At 38.2% G+C, this 9,297-nt stretch overlaps 1 long non-coding RNA gene across 1 annotated transcript; it reads left to right on the top strand.

The window, feature by feature from the left end:
- Positions 1-788: 788 nt before the first annotated feature.
- Positions 789-9,012, top strand: LOC124256922. Its single transcript, XR_006893127.1, has 3 exons — positions 789-892; positions 7,173-7,177; positions 8,979-9,012. It is a non-coding gene; the product is annotated as an uncharacterized LOC124256922 (long non-coding RNA).
- The last annotated feature ends 285 nt before the right edge of the window (positions 9,013-9,297 follow it).

Below are 9,297 nucleotides of genomic sequence, written 5' to 3'. Positions count from 1 at the left end.
TCATTTTTGTGTATACCATTTTGCAATCAACAGACATCATAACCTGTCATGTGTTCAAGTATCACACCTGCCTGTCTGTGTAATTACATAATGTGACAGTGACCGAACTCGGGCCATAAATCAATGCGTTTTGTTTATGGTGTATAGCCTGATAGGTGTTAAGTTCAAATTGCATGTGGTCAGTGATCGCAGTTGTGTATTGAATATTGCCATTAGCAGACAGGCAGGCAGACACACAGGTGTCAATAAAACAAGACATTGAGTTATGTCTGTGACAACGACATATCTATATCACAGTTAGAAATTCTGTCAACGCTAAATAATGACATTGCTTTTAAGTATCGAACTGAGAAAGTGACTCGGTAAGAAGAACGTGTGGTGAAATAGACAAATGAAATCATATAAACAGTTTATTTACTGTCATAACATATAAAAAGCTCGCGCCTGTGAGATATCAACAAAACATTGGGAAAATAGCTCACACCAAAGCCTTCACCGAGTATTCACCGGACAGCCCGCTTCCAAGTTGCGCGAACCTATTTAACTGCGCACGTGCTATGAGCGCAGCCCAGCTGTTGAAACCAGTTTTCCCCCGAAAAGTCGGGGGAAAATTAGTGAATCGTTTGAACTCCGATTTCGCGCGGTTTTTTTTCATCGCGTTATTTTTCAACTTTATAAGTTGAATTTGCATTTTTGATGATTTGTTTCGGTAAGTCCATACCGAAAGGTATCAGAATCTGCAAAGTTGTGTTTTACGTTGCATGTGACCTTTAACAACACAGCTTTATGCAAATCACGAATTCTCAAATGCATTCATATTAAGGTGAAATGCATCTATTTTAGAAGAGTTAAATTGTCCTATATTCGTCCATGCCGAAATAAACTAATAACAGTGATTTAGATGTCCAAAGGAAAGGTTAAAATAAAATTCTGCTTTGGGACCATGATAAACCATTTAAAGTCACCATTTTTCAACTATTAAAACAAGAAACAACTGTTGTAGAGTGTGTAAAACTGTAAAATAATCATTCCTATGATTTCAGGCTTTTAAAACATTTTATGCTGATTTGTATTAGTGAAAACAAGTAAAACGTGTCTTTGATATTGTGAAAAAAGGTTTAGGAACATCTAAAATCATCTTTGTTAACATTTTTGCTTTGCAAAGTAACATTTTTCTATTTTCTGTTTACATATAGCAATATCAATCGCCAAAACGCAGCAACATTCAAGCAGTATTTGCATCCATTTCACATGTAGAATCATTCTATAGGGTATGAAGAGAGCCTAGACAACATGATATGATACACAAGTACGAGAAATATGCCACGATTAACAGCTGAAGGGAGAGAAAGAGCCATTGGGATGGTACAGATGGGGTCGACATACAATGCTGTTGCCAACGCCCTCGGATGCCACTGTATCACGGTTATAAGACTTATTCAGGGCTTCAGACAGACTAGGGTCACCGTAAACAGACCAAGAAGTGGACGTCCACGTATCACAACGCCAGCTGAAGATAGGTACCTCCGTCATTAAGAAAGGAGGGTAACGTTTCTTTTGGCGTTTAGTGTATGTATATTAAAATACCAAAGGTTCAAGTCCACATAAAACTGTCGAGTCGGCCAACCTAGCAATGTACTCCTAGTCCTTGCACACGCGAAACATTTAATACAGCGGGTAATCGGGGATTAGACCTGATACTTATGACATCCAATTACCTCGGTGAGTCTCAAACCTACCAATGAACGCTGCCAGCAAGACGGTCGTTAACCCCTTTACTGTAGGCATACTTGAACTGTACGTAGCCGGAGATATATCAGATGTGTCGGCCAGTTGTTGTCTACCTCTTGATGTATCTGAAGTAGAAACTTGGTTGTCAGTTGAAATTATCTCTACCGAAACGAACAGCTAATTACTAGTATATAGTGTGTAAGTTTATTTCAATATCGTATTGACGTTATTATAGAAATATACATAGGCTGTTGACATTAGTAAACCAGCGTGAAAAAACTGCCCCATTTTTTAAATGAATTAACACTTGAAGATCAACATATTAGGATCTATATAATTCTGTAGTATAAGTCAAGAACCTTTCGGCTATTTTGTGACTGCGTAAGTACATTAGGCATGCATGTTAAGATTTATACTCGCCATAACGTTTCCAGCAATTAAATATAACGTGAAATTGTCCCTTGTTGTTGTGTTTTTATTTTAAAAAGTCTCTATTCCGTACCGTCTTCCATGTATTATGGACAAACAACGTGTGTAATTTGATTATTTCGAAAAACATTATGAAGTTACGTAGAAATGCTGTGTATAAGGTTATACTAGTAATGTGACTATTGTTTAGAATACCACCAATACTATAATTTCAAGCAATGTGTTTAAGGCCAATATACGGACATGAACAGAAATTTCTGTTTTCTCTTATTTTCCCTCTTGTACATTCTATACTCTCTTAGGAACGTCAGATGCCTATGGTGGATTTCAATCGAGCCCCGATTATTTCTATGTTTGTTAGAACCCTACACATGCTCGACTGATTTACCATAACCTTAAACAATCAGTCCTGTTAGCCGATGACACGACACTGTTAAATAACACTCCGTCTGGGCTGCAGAATTCACTTCATATTGTTTCAGAATATGCTTCCAGATGGCGCCTAACATACAATGCATCGAAAAGCACTGTTGTAGTTTTTCAGAAAGGGAAACAATCTTGTCCTGAGCTCTCATTCTCCTTTTGCGACACCTCTATTAATGTAAGTCCATCAGTAAAATATGGTGGTATTCTACTCTTATCAGATGTGTCTTGTAAAGATAGAGTTTTCGCTAACTGTCAAAAGGCCAGGCAAACCATAAATTCTTTGCGCTCATTGGGTCTTAACAGTACTGACTTACATCCAGTTACATGTGTTAATATATGGAAAAGAATGGTTTTACCTACAAGTTTCTATGGTTGTGAAACCATGCCTACGCTATATGGCAAAAACATTGATCTGGTGGAAAATGCCCAACGATATTTCGCTAAATGTATTCAAGGGTTCAACAGACGTATGCCAACAGATTCTGTATGTGCCAACCTAGGTCTCTGGACAATGGTTGGGCACATTGACAAGTGTAGATTATTATTCCTTGGAAGATTATGTAATAACGCTTGTAATTCATCAACGAAAACTCTGTTTTGTTCATTTTTAGCACTCACTGTTCACTTGAATATTAGCTCACGCAGTATTTGCAACACTCTGTTATGTACAGCACGGAAGTATAATCTACTGGACTATGTATTAACCTACGTGCAAACTGGTATTTTTCCGTCAAAGACAATTTGGCGCAGAATAGTTATAAGTTGTATCTTCTCTTATGAAGAAGCTCAATGGAAATTGAGACTCTCCATTAGAGAGGATATGTCCAGATATGCTATAATCCATCAAACACTGAATCTACATAGGCTTTACACTCTAATGTATCTTTACCCAGAATATAAAAACCATATACAACTTGCTGTACTAGTCGGTTCTAAAGCCAAATTATCAAAAGAATGTATGCTTTGTAATAAGTACTGCTATGACCACGATGCCCACATCATTTTGCACTGTGAATCTGTAATGAGACAAAGAAACAACTTTTATATGACGCTACTTGACCTACTGGACGTAGAATTATATGTATTAATTGAAATGCTTGATGATGAAGATGCCCTTGTACTGTTTTGTGGTGCAAAACTTCACATCCGTGGCCTTCATGAAACAGCATGGCAAACCATCATACTACATTTTTCGAACTATATCTATTCTTTAAAGGATTCCTTGATGTATACATTCTGAACTATCATTCTTGTAAATAACCGTGCTTTGTACATATCATATGTAGATATATGTAACTGACTGATGCTTGTTTATGTAATCTTCGAATATATTTTTGGAGGAAATAAAGACATTCATTCATTCATTCATTCATTCATCACACTTTCCTCTTACAATAAGCTGATATGCTAAAAGACCTGGAATAGTGTTCAAAGCAGCGGTAAACCCAACCCAATTTAAATGTTTTAAGTATCTGTTTTTTCATGGATGTATACTCCAAATTATTTTCCAAAGGCTATCTCTTGGAGGTAAGTGCCCTTTCAAAACTCATGAAACGAAATCTTTCTTACAACTTCAGGAAATGTATTCACAGCATCTGGACATTCCGACCTGATGCCTGGATTAAGCACATTTGTAAGATACACACACTATACGTTCATCCTCGAAACGTTTGGTCAAGTTTGGGCATAACTTGGAGCATATTCTACGTCAGACTCTTGCATATTTTACTTGGACCGTGAATGACTGTTTGCCCTGTCTGACAAGCCCAGTTAATGTCCTCTGAACCCGTGTTCCTCCCTCAGGACCTCTTGCTCTTCCTCCAGTGACACCTTCCATCATGATATCTCTCCAGTCGTCTCTATCAGACATGTTGTCAAGTCTAACTAATGTGGCATCAATTGCCTCATTGAAACTGTGAAACAAGGCCAGAACACTTTGGTCTATTTGGACAGACTATTTAGGAATACCACGTAAAAGTTGAAAAACAAAAAATACTGACTGCTTATACATATTGATATATTCCTTCGCTTGCCATGGTTGTCCCAAATAGAAGACCTATTGTGTTGATAAGACATCAGTTGAATCGTGGACACTGCCCTTCCATAATGAGGTAGCTATCATCAACCAGAAACTATTACTGGAAGTAGCATGTGTTGCTGCTAGTATATATGTTACAGTCAGATTGTGAAATCTAAAAAATCTAAAACTTTCAGTCATTTCGTGAAATAACTAAGAGTGTCAGCCATTCAACTATCCCTACTGCTCGTTCTCTTTCTTCCTTGGTTAACCTTGGCATTCTCTGTGTGTGACTTTATGTGCAGTGATATTGCAGTGTAGGACAGGCCATTTATGCTGATTTTTTCGCACGATCTTTCCCATGTACCCTCTTAAGAGATGTGTTTCGTGTTTCTGAGAGTAGGGGCCACAAAAAATGCATTTTGGCGATTTGGTTCGTGCATTGGCAATCGTTACCAAGCACATTCACATCAAATTATTTATATAGCCAATAGCGAAATGGCTGATCCTCCTAGTCATTTCACGAAATGACTGAAATTTTTAGTCATTTCACGAAATGACTGATTTCACAATCTGACTGTAACATACAGTCCTCTCAACCTAATCAGCGATGCTTAAGTACACCATCACTGGTGTATTTTTATGAAATTTAATGTTTATATAACAGCAAGTTCAACCCTATGAGAAGAGCAGTGTTTCGTTACAAGATGCAACGTTTTATCAACCTGTTCTCTCCTATCCTGCATTACCCGTGAAGATCCGGGTTAGAATTGGTCTTCAGTAACCCAACAACCAACCTATTTTGCATCATGACTATATCAGTCAAAACAAGACCCAACTAAACTTGACATTCGATCAAATGACCTTATATGCAGTTGGTGACTATTTAAAACATTGGACGGTTGTGTACAGCGATGCGTTTTGGATGTAATGGCAAAACAAAGACGTTGGCTGCCATGAACACAGATAAAACATTTGTCAACAAATTTAATCAATACATATGACACAGTGACCATACATAAATTGTCACAAGATTGAATGCACAATCCAATAACCATATTTGTTCCTCCCTGACATTCCGCGAAACATCACAAGATTATGTGTTTACCTAACTGAGAACATAAGAACAGACTTTGTTACATTTTTCACTTCATGTAATAAATTTTATTTTAAAACATCCGTAGGAGCAAGCGTGATGAAAGTTATACAAATACTTACTGCAAAGTTATGCAAACAACGGCCAAGTTAAATCGCTCCGATAATCCTGACATGAATTCAAGTTTCAAAGTTTTCCACAGAAAAAAGTGGGAAAACTATGCCCGAGTTTACTAAACATTATTATTTGTTATAATTCTGAGCATACTTGCCAATTATGGCAGTACGTGATCATTTAAGATAGTCACTTGGATATCACTATATCAACAACATACCTGCGTTGCATGAACTGAAGTTAGTTTAGAGATAGGACCATGAACGGTGTGAGATTCAAATCACACCGTTTGTTTACGTAACAGCTTACATGTTTTCTTTTCGAGTTATTGTTTACAAACACTGGATTTGGAAGCTGATTGTATCAGCTCTTGTTTAACCTACAACACCAACATGACAAGGTAACCAACAAAGTAATATGTTGTATTTGCCAGTGGCAAATTTACTTCAGATCAATATCCATACCATATATAGTATGACCAGAAATTATTGAGAATTTTAGGAATATGTTTAATTGGATTTCTAGTATAAACAACCTTGACCAGCTATCAAGTGCTTGGTTTCATTCAAGAGAGACAACTCCGTTAATCCTTTTTCATTTGTCTGTGAAGAGTTATCCCCCTTTGTTTACTTGCTAGCAGACGACATTTTCAGTGATCCTCAATATGGATGATTTAGAGAAGAGGAAGTTGATTTTAGAGTATTATAACAAGGACATCAGATCAGCTAAAGTGATTTCAAGTAGAACAGGCATCCCTCTGTCCACTGGTTATTGTGTTTTGAAAAATATTGCAAATGGATATGGCATTGAGCACCAGGGAGGCGCAGGTAGGCCCAGAAAATTGACTGTTGGTGACAGGAGGCGGCTTGGTATTCTTGTTTCTAAAAACAAACGAAGGAGTTTAGAAAACTTAAGGCTGGATATGATTGATAGAGGAACTGTGGCTGTCTGTAAGGAGACAATTAGAACTGAGCTGCATGCAATGGGTTGGCAGAAAAGTCGAGGAATTCCATCACCGATCATGAACCTGAACAAAAGGAGCGAAGGTTGAACTGGTGCTTACAGCATAGAACTTTTAACTGGGACAATGTGATTTTCTCAGATGAAAGTTCTGTGTGGCTGTTTCATATTACACTGAAATTCTGGACCAAACAAACTGAAAAACCTTTGTATCAGCGCCCAAAGTACAGTCCGAAATTTACCGTGTGGGGTGGCATATCTGTGTTAGGGGCAACGCCCCTCTGTGTATTTGAAGGGAATATGAACAGTGAGCGGTACACAGATATTCTCGAGGGACATTTACTTCCAACTGCTCACGTGTTCTATGGAATTTTTTGATTTTCCAGCACGCATTCACAGGCCTGGTTTCGGACCCAAAATATGACATTATTAGATTGGCCAAGCTATAGCCCTGACCTAAATCCAATAGAAACTGTTTGGTGACTTATGAAGGAAAGTGTCAATAAGAAAAATCTGACAAATATTGCTGAAATGAAAGAAGAGGTGGTCCGATATTTGGACAGCATGGACCACGACATTCTAACTTCTTTGATCAGTAGTATGCCCCGCCGCATTGAAGTCTGCATTGCTGCCCATGGTGACTTGACAAATACTAACTTGTCACCTGTCTTTGAACCTGGAGTTATGTTCTGCTAATATTCACATTTAATACGTGAGTAAAGAGTGAAAAAAATATAAAAAATTACAATCTTAAATTCTCAATAATTTCTGGTTGTACTGTATACTGAGACACAATAACTATTTTTTCCAAGTAATTGAAATCTGTACGCCTTTCAAAACAACATATATTCAAAGCGTTCGCATGACAGGCCCGAAGTCCTGGCACAAAGTGCCAATCCCATTTCTGGTCTCCCTGGCGTGATATTTCTTAAATATCGCCAAAAACGACATAAAACCATACTCACTCACTCACTTTAATCTTATATATTGTGCTTACGTTTCACTTTATTTGGGGATATTTTAGCCTGAAGTTCACGGGTCACCTTTTTCGCGTAATCATGTTATAATTCTACCAGGGCTGTGGTAGCGATGTTACATGCAAGTTCAGACAACTCCCTTTGCTGATTTCACATGTTGAAAAAAACCTGCCTAATTAGCATTTTTAATACCAGCCCATTTATAGATTGAAAAAAGCCGAAGCTGAATATAATACCAGCCCATTTAACTGAGACCGAATTTTCTCTAGACCGTTTTCGAGGGGCCGTTTTTCTCTTGCGCGGGAGGCCGTCTTCGGTCTGTTTTCACTTCCGATTGAAGGATGGGAACAATATGGTTTATGGATTGCCAACTTCTTTACAGCAATAAAGACGCTGCAATCCTTACATATTGTTATTTATGGTATGCTGTTTCTTAACAATAGTATTTTATATAAATAAATGCAGAAAAGGCTTTGGATATCAGCAATCAGATAACTGGTTTCCAAACACACCAGTCGTCCTATATGCAAACATAACTCGTTCATAAGATAGGCCTATAATTAGATGGGTCTGAATCATCCTTGCTAGGGTCTGGTTCAAGGGGAAAGACTGGCGCCATACAAAGAAAGGTGGAAATGTACCTTCTTTTTCCAGTTATTTCTTAAAGTATTGCAAAACAGTATTCAGGCTAATGCTTCAAGGGCTGAAGTGAATACTATCGGCGTGGCCAAGGACCACCGTTTCAGAGACAAATAGATAAATCGTCGTCTCTACCTGCAGCAAAAGACTATTCTTTCCGTAATTCAGGAAGATAAATTGATGAAGACGAATGTTCAGCTGAAGCTTCTCCAAGTATATGTGATTTTCTGAATTATCTTCTATGAAATGACTTCTTCCTTCAGATGATGCCAACTAGATCTTGAGCCTTCGTTGCGACTTCTTTTGATCATGTTAGACACCTTTATTGGAGTTGCACAGGAAATGATACTGGAGACATGAGAACTCCATGAATGACGATAAATTTGTGTGAAAGTACGTGGTGCCTTGGCATTAGTTGTTGTGACGTCATTTGACTCATGTGGATATGATTTGGGCGAAAATGCTTCTCGTCTTTCTTCAAAACGTGTCTGGCCTCTTTGCTATCTCTTTCAAACAATGAATGCTTATGAATGTGTGAATTTGCTGAACGAACGAAATGGTGATTGGGATAGTAAGTTTATTTGTGAAGACTGACTGACTGAGTTTTGGTTTTACGCCGCTTTTAGCAATATTCTAGCAACATCACGGCGGGGGACTCCAGAAATCGGCTTCACACATTGTACCCATGTGGGGATTTGAACCCGGGTCCTCGGCGTGACGAGCCAACGCTTTAACCACTAGGCTACCCCACCGCCCCTATTTGTGAAGAAGCAAGAATATGAATTTCAAACACATTTCACGGACCTAACCCAGGCGATGTCTACTTGGCATTCAACAGACGTGCAAGTAATTCGGGATGTATGGGCATCGACTGCAGAATATGGCACAGTTGCGGCTGAAGTTGCAGC

This window comes from Haliotis rubra, unplaced genomic scaffold (assembly GCF_003918875.1).
Source record: "Haliotis rubra isolate DU_JTF1 unplaced genomic scaffold, ASM391887v1 Scf643, whole genome shotgun sequence".
Lineage (NCBI taxonomy): Eukaryota > Metazoa > Mollusca > Gastropoda > Lepetellida > Haliotidae > Haliotis > Haliotis rubra.
This window is presented reverse-complemented; position numbering and strand designations above follow the sequence as displayed.